The sequence below is a fragment of the Lucilia cuprina genome, chromosome 5 (assembly GCF_022045245.1).
Source record: "Lucilia cuprina isolate Lc7/37 chromosome 5, ASM2204524v1, whole genome shotgun sequence".
NCBI lineage: Eukaryota > Metazoa > Arthropoda > Insecta > Diptera > Calliphoridae > Lucilia > Lucilia cuprina.
The window spans coordinates 5,987,029-6,005,510 of record NC_060953.1 but is presented as its reverse complement, the minus strand read 5'-3'; the positions used below and the strand labels follow the sequence as shown (position 1 = coordinate 6,005,510).

At 31.9% G+C, this 18,482-nt stretch overlaps 1 protein-coding gene and 1 long non-coding RNA gene across 3 annotated transcripts in view; one reads left to right on the top strand and one right to left on the bottom strand.

The window, feature by feature from the left end:
* Positions 1-18,482, bottom strand: part of LOC124420090 — a 175,436-nt gene that overhangs the window by 153,704 nt on the left and 3,250 nt on the right. The window lies entirely within an intron of this gene.
* The window catches only part of LOC111681903 (alpha-protein kinase 1), a 6,114-nt gene continuing 4,314 nt past the window's right edge, over positions 16,683-18,482 (top strand). For both annotated transcript variants that reach the window (XM_046951897.1, XM_046951896.1), the window contains exon 1: positions 16,683-17,776. The gene's annotated coding sequence lies outside the window, so the exon portion shown is untranslated. The remainder of the gene's footprint in view (positions 17,777-18,482) is intronic.

Genomic DNA, 18,482 nt, shown 5'->3' with positions numbered 1-18,482 from the left:
CAGAACTAGAACAGAACTAGAACAGAACTAGAACAGAACTAGAACAGAACTAGAACAGAACTAGAACAGAACTAGAACAGAACTAGAACAGAACTAGAACTAGAACAATACTAGAACAAAACTAGAACAGAACTAGAACAGAACTAGAAGAGAACTAGAGCAGGACTAGAACAGAACTAGAACAGAACTAGAACAGAACTAGACATATTTCCTATTTTTGATCACTGTTTTTGTTTTTAATTTCAAAATTCTCATACATTCAACCAAACTAACAAATGCATTCATACAGTATTACAAACAAACATTAATTTGTATTGTATGAAAGTATGTTTAATAATTTTTTTATACCATTTTCTATCATCATCGTCATACAGCACAACTATACAATTTTACATCATGTATTCGAATTTGTAACAAAAACAAAATCAACTACAACAATATAAACACAGTCAGGAAAAAACACGCATGTGTTTTTGTAATCGTACATATAGATGGACAAACAGAAAAACAAAATTGTTTAACAAAAAAAAAACAAATATTAATACACAAACTCGTACAACTCTAACGCATAGATGTATGCACTAAAAATAAATCAACTTTTGATTTTAACAAATATTACCTAGACTTTGTATGGGAGTAAGTGTGTGTGTTTGTGTGCACAAGGATAAAAACACACAAATCGTATAGACATGTTGTTGATGTTGATGTTAATAAAATAAAAGCATTTTGATTATAGTACGAAAGTCATCATGATATTGTTGTTGTTGATGATGTCTGCCTATGAAACAATATTCACATAAACTCTTTGATTATGATTACGATGATAATGATGATGATGGTGACTACGACGAGACTTAACACAGACAAAACTATGAGCGTAAAGAACAAAAACAACAATAATCTACAAGTATTTGGAGAGTCATATAGACACAAAAATATAAAATGTTGTTGTTGTTCGTTTTATAACAGGAACAACAAAAAAACATGTATAAAACATAAAACAAAAGTATAAAGTATAGAATCAAATACTGGCAAATACACCTTCAAACATATAGTTTTAGTTTGACTTGATGCCTGTGCATGTGAGTGTGTTTGTATGGGTTTTTCATACAACATAGAAAACATAATAAGTACACAAACAACATCGAAAGAGAAGGATGGATTGTTGGCAATTGTTGTTGTTGTAAGATCAAACTGGGATCCTTAAGTCCCAGTCCTTAAGTCCCGGACCGAAAAGACTATACTGCTCCATACAACAGCAATACATTGATCCTTACATCCAGGGCAATAACTGTTGATTCAGTTCTACTATCACAAATCTTTCAACGATGAATGAAGATCGGGGTTTATGGTTAAACATATATCCAATAAGAATGTTTCCTCTAGTAATGAAAAAGGGGATATAGTTTATTTTCCAGATTATTCAAATAATAAAACTTCCTTTAAGGCATACGTAAGTGTGCATTACTGCTGTTGTAATGTCAAATTTAGGAACATGATCTTCATTCTTTATAGATCGTCTGAAATCAGAAATGTTCAAAAAAAGCACTTGTTTCATTTGGGCGAAATCCTCAGTTACTTAAGATAACCAAACTTGAAAAATTGTCTAAATATCAAATAGTTCAATGCCACGATCGGTGGTGCAGTAGATCAAAGATCGTTTGCAGCTCTCACAAAGAGAACATAAACTGTTATAATTTGACCAAAGAAGCGATGGTAATGATTTGACGAATCTCCTATATAAATGATTAATATTCTAACGAACAAGTTGAAGTTCTAAAGTTTTATGTTTCTGGCTCAACGAATCTTCAATTAACCACGTAAATGCGGGAATTAATATAGGATTTTGTCAACGACAAGATTGTTGTTTCTCAAAGAATCTTTAATAAGGAATAATGAAAGGATATGTTATAAATTCTATATTTCCATGGTTAAAATTTCTAATTGGGGAGAATGATCTACGTTTTGTTTGAGGATCCTTCAATAGATTCACAATAGTTGCACAGCTATACAACTATTGTGAATGTTAACTTCATTATGAAGCCAGCTAATATGTTCGATGATGAAATTGTAATTAGGAAATCTTCAATAAAGAATGATCTAAGAATCTTTTCCAAATTCTCAATTTCCATGGTTAAAACTTCTAATCGGGCAGAATGATCTACACTCTGTTTGAGGGTCCTTCAATACATTCACAATAGTTGTATAGCTGTAAGTTAACTTCATTATGAAGCCAGTAAATATGTTCGGCGATGGAATTATAATAATGAACATCGTTGTTTCTGACTTTATAAATCTTCAATAAGGAATCATCTAAGAATCTTTTCCAAATTCTATATTTACATGGTTAAAATTTCTAATTGGGCCGAATGATTCACAATAGTTGTATAGATGTACGTTAACTTCATTATTTGCGTTTGACGATGAAATTGTAATTATGAACATCGTTGTTTCTGACTCAACAAATCTTCAATAAAGAATAATCTACGGATCTTTTCCAAATTTTCAATTTCCTTGATTAAAACTTCTAATTAGGGAGAATGATCTACGTTTTTTTTTTGAGGATCCTTCAATACATTCACAATAGTTGTATAGCTGTAAGTTAACTTCATTGTAAAGCAAATATTGCGCAACGGAGAACTTTGGGACTCATAAAAGTGGCTGTCGTGAGAGACTCTGATCTAGGAGAGAATTTTGTAGATTTTTCGTTATTTTTGATTTGAATGGAGAAAGAGAACAATATTCTAATGTCCCAGTGATCATTTGATCAAATACTTTTGCGACTGTTGTTCCGTTACTTGAAGCAAATAATCCAGGTTCATGACACAACATATTGTAAGACGAACACTTTAAGAAGCAGAATTCTGATCGAACAATGCTATTATATGGTGGACATATAGATATGCTTTTATTTACTATAATTAGTATTGAATACTTCATTGAAATACCAGGCATTCAAAGGATGCATTAAAGAGATTGATTTCTATATATATAATAGAATCATGATCCATTCGGAGTTCTTTTAAATCTTTTTTTAAATAAGTTAACTTCATTGTAAAGTAAATATTGCGCAACGGAGAACTTTGGGACTCATAAAAGTGGCTCTCGTGAGAGACTCTGATCAAGGAGAGAATTTTGTAGATTTTTCGTTATGTTTGATTTGAATGGAGAAAGAGAGCAATATTCAAATATCCCAGTGATCATTTGATTAAATACTTTTGCGACTGTTGTTCCGTAACTACTTGAAGCAGATAATCCAGGTTCATGACACAACATATTGTGAGACGAACACTTTAAGAAGCAGAATACTGATCGAGCAATGCTATTATATGGTGGACATATAGATATGCTTTTATTTACTGTATCTAGTAGTGAATACTTCATTGAATTATCAGGCATTAAAAGGATGCATTAAAGAGATTGATTTCTATATATAAAATAGAATACATGATCCATTCGGAGTCCTTTTAAATCTTTTTTTAATTAATATATAACCTTTACAATGATTGTAGTTTATACTTCCCTTTTGTGTTTATATCAAACAAAATTGAGAGTATTATACATATGAACTTATAATAGATATGTTAGTATGTATGAAAATAATGTTAAAATTTTTAGTTAAGGGAATGAAAAATATGCAGCAGTTTTTATTATAAAACACATACACGCACATCTCACATACATACGCATATTACTATATGTGCTTTTTAAAATAGACAACCCAAAATGACACCCAAAACAATGAACTCATACCTTTACATGAAAACTGAAAAAAAAGAACACTAGCATCATCATCATCACCCTGAATTCAAATGATCTCATACTCAATAGTGTAAATGGAGTTTTACTCATATATGAATTAAAAAAAAGAGTATGTGTGTAGGGATAAGTGAGTATGTGTGTGTGTGTGTGTGTGTGTGTGAATGTTTAGCACACACTCATATAAATCCAGCACAAAAACATGCTAGCACACACATACACAATATGCATTTAAAATTTGTTATCGTTGTCTAACTCGGTATAGTTGTTGTGTAGTCGTCAAACTTGACGCTAGGAAAAGTTTTTGTCGACATTTAAACTCGCATCACCCGTTTCTTTACTCTGACTGGTTTGTGTTGTAGTAGTATTTTATCAAAAAGAATTTGTGTTCCTTATTTTTAAAAAGTTGTCGTAAAGTTCTATTACCAAAACGGGAAGTAACAACTTTTGTACCTTTCCCCCAACAAAAAAAAAAAATACAAAAAAATATACATAGAAATATACGAGAAAAGAAAAAAAAAGAAACCTAAAGTAGAAGTTACCCTCTATACTGGTGTACTAGTTGTACCCATAATAAAACTTTGTTTATGTTCGAAAGTAACCAGTATTGAGTTGAAAGAGTGATTGTACAAGTGTTTCCTTAAAATAATACGTGTGTTTGTAACCAAGTTAAAGTGTATGAGTTTGGTACCTATAATTCGAGAGTTTAGCATTGGTTTCCTTTTTACTGTTACGTTACGGATAACATTTTCATTATTTTTTTATTTACAATTTTGGCGCCATTGTAAGAGCCCATTTTATACAAGAGTATACAAGAATGTGTTATTGCTACTTGTGTATATGTGTAAGTTGTTTTAAGTACATGTACCCATTTTTTTAATTGTAAACACTACCAACAAAAAAGGAACAAAAACAAAAAAGTGTTTTGTATATTAAAGAGTTTTTTTTTTTTTTTTTTGAAGTTCCTATGACTTTTCATTATATCGAATAGGAAAAAAAAGCAAGAGTTAGATTTTAACCAGCAGCCACCAGCCACCTTTTTTTATAAGAAAAAGAGGATAACAGACTGTCCGTTTTGGTGAACAATACAAGTAAGTATGATCATTGAAACTTAAAAAGAATAATATAGAAGTAAGTTGTAAAAGAAATTTTATTCATTTAGAAAACTGCTTGTCAACAGAACATATTACTTTTGATGTTGTAATGACAAAGGATAAGGAATACATAAACATTAAATTGATAAAGAAATTAATTAAAAATTTATTTTTAAATCAAATTAAACAAATCGACACTTGAAATTCCACTAAAGGATAACTTGTGTTTCATTTTAATATTTAAAAATTGACTTTTTGTTATAAAATTGATTTTTTTAGTAAAAAATTTCCTTTTTGGAAAAAGAGGGTTCTTAGTTGAAAATTAATTTTTAAATAAAAAAAAAAGATTTTTTCTCAAAAGAATAAATTTTTAGTGAAAAATTTATTTTTTTGGTTTAAACTGATTTTTATGCCAAAAATAGATTTTTCGTTTAAAATAGATTTTTATATTAAAAATAAATTTTTAGTTAAAAACTGTTTTTTTTTTTTTTGTTAAAATAAATTTTTTTAAGAAAATTTAAATTTTTTGAGAAATTATTTTTCAAAAAATTAGTAATTACGTTTGGGATCTTCAGCAGGTGAGACATTCCGGATAGAGTAGTCTATAGTTCAGCCTATAGAGTAGTCTATAGTTCAGCATATTGAGTAGTCTATAGTCCAGAATATAGAGTAGTCTATAGTCCAGCCTATATAGTAGTCTATAGTTCAGGATATAGCCTATAGAGTAGTATACAGTCTAGCCTTCAGAGTTGTCTATAGTCTAGCCTATAGAGTAGTATATAGTCTAACCTATAGGGTAGTCTATAGTCTAACCTATAGAGTAGTCTGTAGTCAGGCCTATTGAGTAGTTTATAGTCTAGCCTATAAAGTAGTCTATAGTCTAGCCTATAGAGTAGTATATATAGAGTAGTCTATAGTCTAGCTTATAGAGTAGTCTATAGTCTAGCCTATAGAGTAGTCTATAATCTAGCCTACAGAGTAGTGTATAGTTAAGCCTACAGAGTAGTCTATAGTCTAGCCTATAGAGTAGTCTATAATCTAGACTATAGAGTAGTCTATAGTCTAGCCTATAGAGTAATCTATAGTCTAGCCTATAGAGTAGTCTATAGTCTAGCCTATAGAGTAGTCTATAGTCTAGCCTATAGAGTAGTCTATAGTCTAGCCTATAGAGTAGTCTATAGTCTAGCCTATAGAGTAGTCTATAGTCTAGCCTATAGAGTAGTCTATAGTCTAGCCTATAGAGTAGTCTATAGTCTAGCCTATAGAGTAGTCTATAGTCTAGCCTATAGAGTAGTCTATAGTCTAGCCTATAGAGTAGTCTATAGTCTAGCCTATAGAGTAGTCTATAGTCTAGCCTATAGAGCCTATAGACTATAGTCCAGATCTATAGTCCAGATTGTAGAGTAGTCTATAGAGTATTCTACAATCTAACCTATAGAGTCTATAGTCTTGCCTATAGAGTAGTCTATAGTCTAGCGTCTATAGTCAAACCTATAGAGTAGTATATAGTAAAGCCTATAGAGAAGTCTAGAGTCTAGCCTATAGAGTAGTATATAGTCCAGTCTATAAAGTTGTCTATAATGTATATAGTCTAGCCTAAAGTTCCGGCTAAAAAGAAGTCCACAGTTTAGACTATAAAGTAATATAGTCTAATACGTCTGGACTATAGTATACAATTTTATATATTTCGCCAACTTGAAGGCATATTTGATCTCTATATATAAAACTACTAGACTTTGTGATATCCGCGAAAGTAAAACCTCACATTCACCAACAGTCTGCACTGCCCAGCGAACATGGTTGAATTTTACAAGTTTCGTATAGAAACCCAACGAATTCTACTTACGATAAGATAGTTGGCACATCACTAGTTTTGTCTATTTTCCTGCTGTATTAATCTAATTTGTATAGCTTGTAGTAACCATTATTACGTTCTCCTAGTTTAGTTGTTTTAAGTCCTACTCCTTGTTCTACTTTAGATGATTTTGGCGACCGTGTCTAGACATCTTTAATATCAATTTTCTCATTCCTGAAAAATGTTTAACGAATATCGGACACAAAATGTCCTTCTCTTTAGCTACAAGATTATCGTTATTTAATCTCCATTCATCAATATTGTTTTATAGTTAATATGATTCACTAAGTACTCAGCTCCACATCACCATTCCTTTCCAGCAGTTCATTCCACAAGATGCTTACGTTATTGCCCTTGTCAGCGGACACTTTTTAGTTCCTTAAAGTTCTCTAAGAACTTCATTACCCGATCCCTTGCGTTTCACGACTTAATTTCGTTAGACTGCTGTCCTTTACTTAACTGAGTCAAGTTACCAATATATTACCTTTAAATTCCAACTATCGACGGATGGCATTTCCACATTCTACAGCCAGTTTATTACTAATTTTTACCAATTTTCTTAATCACAATTAACTTCAACTTCCAGACATCGATGATATAATCACGTTCTCCAGGATTTTACTAATTTTTACTAATCCAGACAAAGATGTTATAATTACTTTCTTATTTCGCATATCCATGTTCTACAGGTTGAAAGCTATAACCAGTTTTTCTTTAACATCAATTGTTTAATATCTTTTAATTTAAACTCCAAAATAAAGAAACTCTTTAAAAAATCCGCCTTTAAAGAAACACTTTTTAATCGGCTCCCAAGGAAATGAAACATATTCCATATTTTAATTTCCATAAATAAAATCTGTGGCATGATTTTTTCAACATTCTAAATATTTATTTTTTTTTATATATATATTCTTACTTTAAGACCTACTTGTTGTACTTGACACATAAACACGTTCAAAAAATCTCTATATAAAACTCACGACTACGACGACGACAACGATACAGCATCGCAAAATTCACTTTCAACGCGAATGTATTTAAACGCGACACAGAAAACTGCAATAACAACAAACGGCAAAAACAACCGGAAATAATACAGCATATATATTCTAGAATTTACAAACACACACACACACATACATATAAACAATCTGTTCAAAATGAAAATATACATCTCTATATGTACAATTTTACATATACATCTGTTTATTATAAATGTATATATGTATATATAGAACAACAACTCTCAAGCACCCACAAAAAGGTCTTTAACTTTAGTTTGGAACCAAAGAAATTTGTGAAATGGTTTGCCTACCAAATACACTACCATACAAACACACACACACACACACACACTTTCATCGTCATCAACAACACTATCACCAACATCGTCAACATCATCATAGTCGTACAATACAGCACAAACACTGAATCGCATCGTAAAATAATACTTATATATGTATGTATACGAACCCAAAAGACAGACAGACTGACATTTGTAGGGACAGACGTATAAATTTATAGACGGACAGCAAGTCATACAATAACATTCAGTTGTGTGTATTTGGTGTTGCACAACCAAATAGTATATCAAAAATGAGTTTGTAGAATTTATGGCCGCAAGCAATTTATGTTAAATTATGTGTGTTGCAATAGCAATTGGAATGGCCTACCCAGATTTTACTATAACAAGGACTATACATAATACTAACGCACATATATATACACATATACTTGTAAGTTATACACATACATTTGAATGATTCGTTGCATATTTGCATTCTGATATTTACGATGCTCTAGCATGTGACAACGAAGGCAAACGGAAATGTTTTTCAAAAGGATTATTTCATTTTGATCGGTCGAAAATCAAACGATCTTAGAGGATTAGGTGAGGCAAGTAAGTATCATCATTTTATACCGTTCGTTAAGGATAGTGATCTTTGTTTTGCTAATGATCACAGGAGATCAAATGATTTCTTCAAGTATAATAGTTTCTTGAACTTACCAAAGGATCATGGAGGATCAAATAAGTTTGTTTATATTAAGAATGATCATTTCAGAAAGTCAGAGATCTGAACTTTGCTGAAGATCAAAGTTCATCACACAGTCAATGATCGAGAACATGCACAAGATCAAAGATGATTTAATGAGTTTCGTTTCTTCATGTATGATCATGTCATGAAAACCAGTTTGCTAAAGATCAATGAAGATAAAATAAGGATGGTTTCTCCAGAAGGAGATCGAATGATTTCTTCAATTAAAATAGTTTCACGAAGCCTGTTATGTTGAACATACCAAAGTTCATGGAGGATCAAAAAAGTTTCTATATATCAAGTATGATCATTTCCGAGTGTTAGAGATCTGGACTATGATAAAGATCACTTGATCTAAGAGGTTAGAATGAGGCTTTAGTTTTTCAAGTATAAAAACATCGCACATCAATGATCGAGAATATGCACAAGATCAAAGATGATCTAATGAAGTAAGTTGCTTTATGTATTATCTTTTCATATAGTTAGTAACCATGAAAACTAGTTTACTAACGATTAATGAAGATGAAATAAGACTGGTTTCTTCAGAAGGAGATCGAATAACTTCTTCAATTATAATAGTTTCACAAAGCCAGTAATCTTGAACTTACCAAAGATCATGGAGGATCGAATAAGTTTGTTTATATCAAGTATGATCATTTCAGACACTCAAATATCTGAACTAGATCACTGGATCTAAGAGGTTAGAATGAGACCTAAGTTTTTCAAGTATAATAACATCCCACAGTTAATGATCGAGAACATGCACAAGATCAAAGATGATCTAATGAAGTTGAATTATGCTAAAGATCACTTGATCGAAGAGGTTAGAATGAGGCTTTAGTTTTTCAAGTATAAAAACATCGCACAATCAATGATCGGGAACGTGCAAAATATCCAAGATGATCTAATGAAGTTAGTTTCTTCATGTATGATAATTTCATATAGTTAATTAAAACTAGTTTGCTAACGATCAATGATGATGAAATAAGGATGCTTTCTGCAGAAAATCAGTTATCTTAAACTTGCGAACGATCAAAGAGGATCGAATGAGGCCGACAATTATAATAATATGAGACAGTCAATAATCTATATCTATTTACTAGAGATCAAAGGACTTTGATTAGGGCTGGTTTACCTAACAATGTGAAATTTTAATGGAATGAGGTGGGTTTCTTTACGGTCAGTTATCCTTCTTTAAGTATGATGATTTAATGAGGCAGGTTTCTTCAAGTATAATCATTGATCTTGAACGATCAAAGAGGTTCCGGTTTACTTGTTATTAATATCCTATAAATATATTGCTTCTTGTATCTAAATTATATAACTTTTCATGCAACACTCGTATATGTATCCTGAAATTTACTCCACACTAGTGGTAGTAGTAGTATTGATAATAACACAGTATGTTAATGCCGGCCGGCCTTTCGGTCCTTCATCTCCACTAATAACAACAACACAGCATAATCTGTATATGCACATATCGATACATACACACTCGCACATACCAATACAAGTATAAACAAAATGTGTATGTAAATTGTTTGTTCGTGTCAAGGCTAAAAACGAAATTTTCACTGCCAAATGCAATTCTAGACACATAAATGCAACACAATAATAACAACTACAACAACACTATGATAGTAAATATATAAACGAAGATTTATGTATATATATAAATATGCAGGTTGCATACTATATAGCCAAATATGTTTATATATGTATGTAAGTATGTACTGTTCATGTCTGGTTAAATCGAGAGTATGGCTAGACATAAAATTGTTACAGAGTTGTTGTTAACAATATGTTTTTAAGGGAGTAGATTAAATTTTGGAATCACTGTTTGAGATGTAAATTATATCGAGAACGAGAACAATCAATATCTAACTTTTGTACTGCTGAGAATAATAAAACAGCGTTGCATTTATTTTGTAACTGGACTATCTTAGAAATGTGTTCTAAATAGATTCTATTTTAGCCAAATCATATTCCCCGTGAGTTTAGGAAATAAAATCTAGATCATATTATTTGAATACGCCCCCAGTATGCGAATATGCTCCCAGTCATATTTCATTATGGTAACGATCTTGCTCATATAGAAAAATCGGTTAAAAACTATTTGTATCTGATTCAACTTATAGTCCAGATCTGGCACCGCCCGTCTACTATTTGTTTTAATCGATGAAAAGCGCTTTCTCTGAATTAGAAAAGGTAACCCGAAGTATTAGAGGTCGTATGTCTAAATCTTGCCCCACCAAGCTTCTATTTGTTTCAGTCGATGAACGCTCTCTCTCTCTCTGGTATAGGGTTTACTTTAGAAGAGCTAGCACAACATGATAACGATCTTCCACCTATTGCAAAATCATGAAAAGAGTAGGTTTATCCAATTTAAATTCTAGAACTTGCCCCGTCCGACTAGAGTTTGCTTAGATGGCGGCATATTCATAACTTCAAAGCCAGGTATACGTTATTGAATTGATTCGTTTTGACCTCGCAATATGTGCAATTCTTTTGACTCCGATATGATGGCAGAAAGTTGGCAATCGAGACATTTACCAGAGTCAATTGTGGCATAAACCAACAGCTTCTGATATGCCAAGATCATTAGAGAGCACAACTTAAAATTGCGAAATTTACAACAAACTTACTTTATCCAACAATTACTTCTTACGATCGATGCAGAACACTCTTCCTTCAGAACAGGGTATTTGAAATTCTTTAGAAGATAAACAGTTGTAAGCTAACAAATCACTAATTACATTAAATATATTACTCTAAAAACAGCTACGCTCTTAAAATCTAGCCTTACATTGACATTGAATATATTAAAAATGAGAAGAGGATATTTACTCACATGTAGGCATGCATACATTGTGCATCCTTTAACAGAGAGATTCTTTACATTTGCAATTGCAAAAGGCCAAACATAAACTCCACAAACAAGCCCATACATGTATGTAATCAAACTACCATAGACACAAAAACATCTCACACTCACACAGAAGAAGGTGTTGCAAAAGTGCATTCACATTTTGTGTATGTATAACTATAAATATATAGACATACTTATATGTATATGTATGTTTATATCTACAGCAGAGTGTAAGTAAGTATATAAATACATACAGATAGAGTTTGTGTTTTTATGTAGAATATAAATGTTATACATACACTTAAACAATTTTGAGGTAAATTGTGGGTGTTAGAATTGAACCAACACCCTTTTTTTAACAGAAAATGTGTATATGCATGTGTGTATGGTTAGGAAAATGCAGCAATCAGCCAGCCAACCAACCATTCAGCCTTCTAGTTATCCATTCTTTACAATTTCTGCATAGGAATTCTCCGTTAACTGTAATCGTCGTATAGTATTTTGAATGCATTGCGAATGTCCTTGTTGCAACATTTTACCTCTTTGATGATACTACTACGACGATTTCTCAAACTCTTTGGATAGTAAATACACACACTCACACACAGAAAATAGGTTGCTGTCGTTAATATTTTGGCGTATTCTTGTTGCAAGTATGTACGACGATTGGTTTGTTGGCTGCATGCAATATTTACTGTGTGTGTCAGTATATGAGCGAGCCCGCCAATTTCAAGCGTTAGTGACCTCCAAAAATATATGCATATACTTCTAGTTGTTGTTATTATTATTATTATTGTTGGCCAAGTGTATGCGTTTCTCTGGTTGTGGGTCTATAATATGTACATTAAGTAAACCAAAAAGGTGTGTGTTAGAGTGTTCGTATTTGAGTGATTGTCTGTGTGCATTTAGTGGCGAAGGTGGTATTGTTGGCTGTTGACTGGTAATGGCTCCTCAATTGGGTATACTGCTGCTTTTCCTTTTGACGTTTGGCTTGACTTGGAAATGATTTTATATATCTATGTGTGTGTGTGTGTGGGCAAAATAATTCGGTGAAAGTACTGACTAAAAGACTGAGTACATGATATTTATACACTTCGTAATACTTATACATGCTGCATCACTAAAAGGGTGTTTGTTTATTTGTACATATACTCGTGACTGACTGAGTTAGTGTATGAGTTTCTGTGTGTATATTTATTGTATCTTGTGGTAGTACTACTGGTCTAAATTCTTGTTTTTACTAGGGTAAATGACCTGATTAAATTTTAAATTTTCGGTTGAAATGCTATAATGAGGTCACTTCGAAGAGTTGTGTTGTGTTGTGTTTTGTAAAGGATACATGACAATCTATTAAGTATAGTATTTGTTATAATTAATATAATTGTTATTATTGTTTAACTAAGTGGGATTTATATATAGTATAATAATTAGAAAGTGATTTTTGTTATTGTTGTTATTAGATAGGCAGAGAGCCAGACATATAGATATACTGTGTGTTTAACTTATTTGGCTTTTAATTATGTATATGTATATTTAACACTTAATGAGTTCTAATATACTTGCCACCTTGTAATTAGGTTTTAGTTTAATAATATGTTTAGTAATAAGATGTTGTTAATTAATATTGAGGTTATAATTGCTCAATGAGTTGTTTATATTTTTCAATTGGTTTTTTATTTCATAGACATACGATGGTGTTTTATCCTTTAATAGATTTAAGAAAATTCTTCTGCTTTCATTGTAGTAGTAAAGATTTTGGGTTTTTATCCTTATTATGTTATAAATCCTATTATAGCAAGAAATTGCCCAAGTTTTTTTTTAAATTTTTTAATGCTGCGTATAAGAGTCATAAATCTCACATCCTTTAAGATCATTTTTCCTTCAGTTCTTTTAAAAATCATCAGCCCATTCACAACAATCCGGTACTCTTCCCATTCTATTGACATGTACAGTGATCAAACAATGACAATGATTTTGATCATAATAATTCGGTACATGAAAATCAATCAGCTCCTCCAATAATGTTTGATCTGATCGTGTTTTATTGTAGGACAAGATTTGCAATCTAATTATCTCTTGTTAGTATTTGGATTTTAGATACTCCTCTGTGTTCCAGCTTCTCCGTAGGTCACAGTTTATAATCTAATCATCTTTCAGCATTCGGTTCTTGAAGATCACTTTAATGCTCCGAAGGACAAGGTTTGTAATCTTATGATTTTTCAGTATCCACATGTTCAATATATCTCTCTCTTTAAGAGCCTTTCTCAAACATTATTGTTTGATGTGATCGTGTCGTATTGCAGGATAAGATTTACACTCTACTAATCTTATGTCAGTATTGCGAGTTTAGAGACTTCTCTGTGATCAATCAGCTTCTGCGTAGGGCACGGTTTGTAATCTAATCATCTTTTAGTATTCGGCTCTTGAAAATCTCTATGCTTCTCCGAAGGACATGATTTGTAATCTTATTAGTTTTCAGCATCCAGATGTACAATATCACACTCATTCTTTTGAGATAAGCTCTTATCAAACAACAATGTTTGATGTGATCGCGTCGTATTGTTGAACAAGATTTACAGTCTAATTATCTCTTGTCAGTCTTGTATTGGGAGTTTAGAGACTCTTCTGTCATCCAAAATCAATCAGCTTCTACGTTGGACATCTTTCCGTATTCGGCTCTTAAAGATCACTTTGCTTCTCAATAGGATAAGATTTGTAATCTTATTATTGTTCTGTATCCAGATGTTCAAAATCACTCTTTCTTTGGGGAAAGACTCTTATCAAACATGTGATCGTGTTGATGTGATCGTGTTGTACTGTAGAACAAGATTTACAGCCTAATAACTTCTTGTAAACATAGGGATTAAGGAGGCTCCTTTGTGATCAGTATATATTTTGCAATACGATCTTCAGTATCTACCGATCTATTTCTTTAAGAGCATTTCGAAACCATGATTTTATACTGTGATCGTGTATTCCTATAGAGAAATATTTATAGTCTAATAACATCTTGTCAGTATTTGGAGCACTCCTCTGATACTCCGTGAGATCTGCCTACGTTTCCCAACACCATTATCAACATTAACTTCTCTCACCTTTTTCGAAGGACACATTTTGTCAGTATTTTGATCTTAGAGACATTTCTGCTTATCCATCTGACCTGTCTTAATCTTACAACACGATCAAAAATTTGAATATCACTCAGCTAGATTTTAACAATGTTCTTTCAATATACGGATTTTGAAGATTTCTCGCTTTCTCTTTTCAAGTGTCTTTCTAATCCATCAATAATATTGCGATCGTGTGGACTCCTCAGTGATCTGTCTATATTTTGCAACACGATCAGCAACTTGAAAATCACTTAGATTTTCTGTAAGACAATATCTCTATATCTGTCTCTTCGAAACCATCAATGTACACCGTGATCGTGTAGTCCTGTACGAAGAGATTTACAGTCTTAGGATCACTCTTCTACAAATCCATGCGATTTACCTACTTTTCTCAACACCATCATCAAATCTTTCAGCTTTTCCGTAGAACAATGTTCGCAATACTTGAAGATCTCTCTCTTCCAAGTGCCTTTCGAAACTATCAATGTATACTGTGATCGTGTAGTCCTGTAGGATAAGATTTATAGTGTCAGTATTCGGATCACTTTAATGCTTCGCTATGTAATCTGCCTACATTTTGCAAAACCAATATCCGCTGTAAAATCTATCAGCTTTTCCGTTGGACAAAGTTTAGAGTATCATCACTTTTTAATTTTGGATACACTTCTTCCTTTCATTATGATCTGTCGTAATTTTGCAACACAATCAACAACTTGAAGATCACTCAGCTTATCCTTAGGTCTAAAAATGTCCTTTCATTATCCAAATCTTGAAGATCTCTCGATTTCTCTTTATCTCCCTCCCTTTAAGTGCCTTTTTAAACCATCAATGTTCACTTAATCGTTTGCTTCTCCATCTGTTATCCTTTATAGCTTTTTAATTCTAAGATCAACATAGCTGTAATACAAAGCTTAAGAGTGAAGCTCGTGCAACTAGTAAAAGCAATACATGCTAGTCTTTGCACCTAGTGCAGAACGGAGAGTTATGTTTTGGCTCCGATATGGTGCGAACAAAAACAGATGAAGTTTCTTCTGCAACAATTCATGCTAATCTTTGCACCTAGTACAGAACGGAAAGTTATGTTTTTGCTCCGATCCTTTCTAAGTTTTTTAATTCTTAAATCTGTAATACTAAGTAAAGCTCATGCAACTAGTAACAGCAATACATGCTAGTCTTTGTACCTAGTACAGAATGGAGATTTATGCTTAGGCTACGATATGATGCGAACAATAACAGATGAAGTTTCTTCTCAAACAAAATGAATTCGACTCTGAAAATTATATTTTGCAAGATTTCAGAAACCAACTTAACGTCAATTTATTCAAGGATATTACCAAACAAACTAGTTAGATCCTGTTTTTAATCCTTATTTCATAGTTCATTATAACAAGTGACAATTACATTTAATACCTCTTAATCCGGGGTATAAAAATGTTTTTATAACATTTCATAATTTATTGAGAAATAACCCTTATTTAACTATACAATTCTATTATATAAATTTACTAATCATTTATTACTTTTTGAATTCAATTAAAACAAGGAATCCTCCTTCTCCTCCTCCTCCTCTATCATAACATTTTACTCTTTCCTTTGGAAAAAGGAAAATAACTATGAAAAACTTACAGCAAGAGTGTAAGAGCTAAAAATACATAGAGACCGACCAAGAGATAACGAGAGAGAGTTTATAATAGCAATACTAAAAGAGAATATAGCTCTCTATTTCTCACTAGGACCCAACAAATAAACTAGTCTTCATATCCCTAGAACCAGACGACAAAACGACATATAGAAAACGATTGTACCAACCAAAAGACCAACCCATAAAACACTCCATAGATGCAGACACACACACACACCCAAACACTCACACACTCAATTGCAATGAAAATATTGTTTGTTGCAAATTGTTGGCGACGAGGATAGACGAGTAAATTGTCTGGCGGTGCCAGTATCAAACTTACGACACACACCGTTAGGTGGTGTATAACGGTGCTTTTGTGGACGACTACAAAACATTTACTTGTTTTTTCGCTTATCCCTTTTTTTCTACACTTTTTGTTTTACAACTGATTTGTTTTTTTTTGGGAATGTCGTCGTAGGGATATTAAGGCAGAAATTGAGCCTTTTTAACAGGAAATACATTGGGAAAAAACCAAATAAAACCACCATAAGGCTGAGTAAGACCCATCTTGGGTAATATATGTTGTGTGGGTTAAACTTTTATTTTACGTTGTGTCGTTGATGTTCTTTTTTTCCTGTGGGTTTTTATTCTGTATTCAATTCGGACGTTCGGCGTGTTTTTTTTTTCTTTCTGGTTTTGGTAGTGGAAAAGTAATACACGAGAACGAGTAAAGCGAGTTTGGTGTAGTATGAATTGTACTAAAGTGAATTCAAGTAAAGTGTGTTGTAGTAAAAGAAAATATTTGGGGTGGCAACTGCAGCAGCAGCAGCAATACAAGTAGTAGTACTAGTAGAGTAGCAAAGGCAAGTGGCATAAATGCAGTAGCAACTCCTGCAATGCAAGTGAAAATAAAATGTTCTTTATGTGGTATGAGTGCGTAACGCAGTAACGTTTTACGTTGCATACATTTTGGTGCTTTTGTATACATTTTGAACTGAAAATTTTTGTTGTTTATTTTTCATTTTTTTTTTTTTTGGGATTTTTTTCGGGCTAAAGAAGTGCATTGAAATGCAAACAAGGCTTTTGCAAAAGTAATCATCATAGTATCCCCCATTTAAAAAAAATACCCACAAAAAAAGAAGAAAAAAACATATTCATTGATTCTCAGATTGTAAAGCAGAAAGTGTGTTATAATAAAAACATAAAGAAACCAAATAAAACCAAAACTGTGTCTAAAGATATTTCTGTAAAATATTGGTCAAATACAAGACAACCTTTAAAACATAAAGGAAAATAATTTAAAGAGAATTTTTGACCAGCGAAATTATTTTAAACAAATAAAAAACAAAAACAAAAATAATAAACTTAATTAAATTTTAAACAAATTTCTATGCTAAACACTATGGCTAAGACTAAAAAGCTAATAAAGGTAAGTGTTTTTTTTTTTTTCAATGGTAAATATTTTATATTTGGCTTAAAATCAATAAATTAAAATTGTACCAGCTGCTTGAAAATTTAAGATTTAAATTTTCTTCCATGTAATATATTTTCTTCAAATAAACTATTATTAATTATTAAACTATAGTTACGACTTAAATATACTTTTAAATGGTAAACAAACAAAAAAACTAAATAAATATTTTATTTGTAAAATTATTATTGCATTTTACCGCTATTTTTCTTAGGAGTTGGGGTAGGTAGTTGTCTCATTATGTCCTTTTCTTTTTTCCTACACTAATTCGTTACTACATCTACTACAATTCTTTTTTCTGTTGCTTTTTCAACTGTTGTTATTGCTGTTGTTGTTTATATTTTCGTTTTTCCTTTTATCTGTGTAAATATTTTAGCCATTGTTTTTGTTGCTCTCTTTGGTTATACTATTCAAGATGGGGTTGCCAAATGCTAGGAAAGCATATAAGGATGTGTATAGTCAAATGTGATAATTGTTGTATTATTGTCTGGTGATCCAGTGACCTTTTTCAGACAAGACTCTAACCGTCTTTGTTCCCACGACAGGGACTTTCAACTCTGTGAACTGAACTAGAACTGAACTAGAACTGAACTAGAACTGAACTAGAACTGAACTAGAACTGAACTAGAACTGAACTAGAACTGAACTAGAACTGAACTAGAAC